This window comes from Pistacia vera, unplaced genomic scaffold (genome assembly GCF_008641045.1).
Source record: "Pistacia vera cultivar Batoury unplaced genomic scaffold, PisVer_v2 Contig701, whole genome shotgun sequence".
NCBI lineage: Eukaryota > Viridiplantae > Streptophyta > Magnoliopsida > Sapindales > Anacardiaceae > Pistacia > Pistacia vera.
Window position 1 is genome coordinate 239,198 of NW_022196559.1, and position 2,967 is coordinate 242,164.

General features: G+C 37.5%; 1 non-coding gene across 1 annotated transcript; it reads right to left on the reverse strand.

Annotated features, from left to right (window-relative positions):
* Positions 1-2,058: 2,058 nt before the first annotated feature.
* LOC116114187 lies at positions 2,059-2,165 on the reverse strand. Its single transcript, XR_004125516.1, has one exon. It is a non-coding gene; the product is annotated as a small nucleolar RNA R71 (small nucleolar RNA).
* Between the last annotated feature and the right edge of the window lie 802 nt (positions 2,166-2,967).

Here is a 2,967-nt window from a genome sequence, read left to right on the forward strand (position 1 = left end):
GATTATACTGTTTTATTTAAGCTTTTAGGCCAGATTTTAGATACTTCTTAGTTCATTTATGCCTGAATCGCTACTTAATTCTTTACATTTTGTGTTTCAGGAAAAAATGGACATTTTGAGCAAATAATGAACGATTTGGAGTTTCAAGACCCAGAAGTAAGCGGATCTCAGAAGCCGGGAGAGTTCTGAAGCAAAGTAAAGCACTATAAAGCTTGTTCCCATGGGAGAGCATCGAAGATCGAAGAATCAAGCAAAGAAGCAAGTGGAGGGCAACTTTGTAATTTTAGAATTCTTCATGAAGATTCACCGCGGCGAAGTTTGTTCTTCGCCGTGGTGAAAGGAGTTACGCACAAGTCATTTTTTTTTTACTTCGTCGGGCCGCGGCGAAGTCTGCGAACTTCAGTTTCTTTAAAATGCACAGTTTCATTGTAAGGCAAAGTCTTAGGTTTTTGGGTAAATTATAAAAGCAAAACTTTGCATTTTGAGAGGGTTCGTCGTTTTTAGTTTGGAGCAACTTATTTTCATTTTCTTTAGTTTGGATTTGACGGATTTTGGGTTGAAAAGTGAGAAGATTTGGGTTGAATCTGGTGGATTCTTCAACTAGGGGAGATCTCTTGTCTTTTCTCTCATTTCAATATGTTGATTTATGGGTTTTTCGATTTTCTTGCTTGTTGTGTTGATTTAGCTATGAACTAACCCATTTTGGGTTAGGGTTTTGATGTAATTCGGATTCCCATGGATTGAGTAATTGCTTGTTGTTATTTTCATATGATTTTGCCTTGATCGTGTGATTATTTTGATTTTATTGCTTTTCTTTGATGAACATGATGAGATTGAGAAATGAATCGTGTTAAGCTTCTTGGGTAATCACCATTGTAGTATTGAATGCTAGAGATAGATTTGAGAATCAATGAAATCAATCTAGGATTCCATGTGCTTAATGAACTTAGAACTATTGATCTTCAAATTGTTGGGTGCGGAAGTTTAATAGGGAAGAGTAGGAAAACATAGCTTGAGAAGGTATGTTTTACACTGTAGAGAATTTGATTTACAATCAATTACATATGAATATGGAAATAGCATAATCCGTAGGCTTAATCCAGAGAGTCCGAATGAAGTCAAAACCCTATCCGTTTGTTTGAATTGATTTTACCCTTGTTTTTAATCTTGCTTTTATAATTCAGTTTTTATTGCTTAGCAAATTTTGTTTTAGTTTTTAGTTTAATTTTCTCCCATTAATCCAATTGAATTTGATTGCTCAAACTTAAAAATAGTAGAAAACTTAGTGTTTAGCAAACAATCCTCATGGCAACGATACTCACTCATCACTTTATTACTTTGTACGACTAGTGCACTTGCTATTTATGCATGTTGTAGTAACAACGCATCAAGTTTTTGGCGCCGTTGCCGGGAATTGAGTTTTGTGTTAACATTAAATTTTTCTTGTGTTAGCTAGATTGGAGCTTTATTTTTGCTTAATTGTTGTTTGTTTAATTTTTGTTATTCTTTTAAGTTGGTTTGTGATCTCACTTTTTCTATTTTTCTATGTAATTTATGCGAAGAGCAAGATGTCAACCAGTGGTCCCTATTGATCTTGAGATTGAAAGAATCGCTAGAAGACTTAACAGAGAAAGAAGAGAAAGAGAAGCTACAGTTGAACCAGAGGTCATAGTTGTAGAGATGGCAGAAAATAGAACATTAAGGGAGTTTTCAGCTCCTTCAGTTGATCGCAGTAGGTCGAGTATTACTAGACCAGCAGTACAAGCCAACAACTTTAAGATAAAGCCGGCAATCATCCAGATGATCCAGCAGTCGGTACAGTTCAGGGGAGATTTGAAGGAAGATCCAAATCTACGCATTGCCAATTTTTTAAAGACTTGTGATACTTTCAAGTCAAACAAAGTGTCAGATGACGCCATCAGATTGAGACTGTTTCTGTTTTCATTGAAGGATAAAGCTAAGGGATGGTTAATGGCATTACCAACAAGAACGATTACAACATGGAATGATTTAGCACAGAAGTTCCTGGCCAAATTCTTTCCTCCAGCAAAGTCGGCAAAGCTGAGAAATGATATCACATCGTTTCTACAGGAAGAGTCGGAATCATTGTATGAGGCTTGGGAGAGATACAAAGAATTACTGAGAAGGTGTCCACATCATGGGTTGCCAGTTTGGATGCAAATCCAAACATTTTATAATGGATTGATGGTGAATGTGCAAACTATGGTGGATGCAGCATCGGGAGGAGCACTGCAAAATAAGACTCCAAAAGAAGCTCACGAGTTGCTTGAAGTTCTGGCAAGCAACAATTATCAAAGACCTAATGAGAGGGTGCAACCAAAGAAATCTATGGGTCTTCATGAAGTTGATGCATATACGGCCATTTCAGCCCAACTGACAGCACTTCAAAAACAATTGGGAAGTATACAAGTAAATTCCATTCAGGCACCTCAACTAACTTGTGAATTTTGTGCAGGTAATCACGTGAGCAGTGAATGTCAAGTGGGGAACACTTTTGCTTCAGCATCATCATCAAAGCAGGTTAACTACTTGGCAGGAAATCAAAGTTAACCGAACAATCTGTACTCCAACACATATAATCCTAGTTGGAGGAACCATCCGAACCTGTCTTGGGGCAATCAAAATCAACAAAATCAACAGAACAATCAATGGAACCAAAGAGCATTGCCAAACAACCAAACAGGAGTGAACAATCAATCAGGAAAGCAAAGAGTGACAAAATTGGAGGACATGTTTGGAAAGTTTATGCAAGAGACCACAGGTTTTATGAATGAGATGAGAACGAATTTCAGAAATCAAAGGGCATCCATTCAAAACTTGGAGGTACAAGTGCGTCAATTGGCTGATAAGTTAAATGAGAGACCACAGGGCTCACTGCCAAGCAACATAGTGACTAACCCACGTGAGCAAGCAAATGCGATAACTCTGAGAAGTGGGACAGTGTTG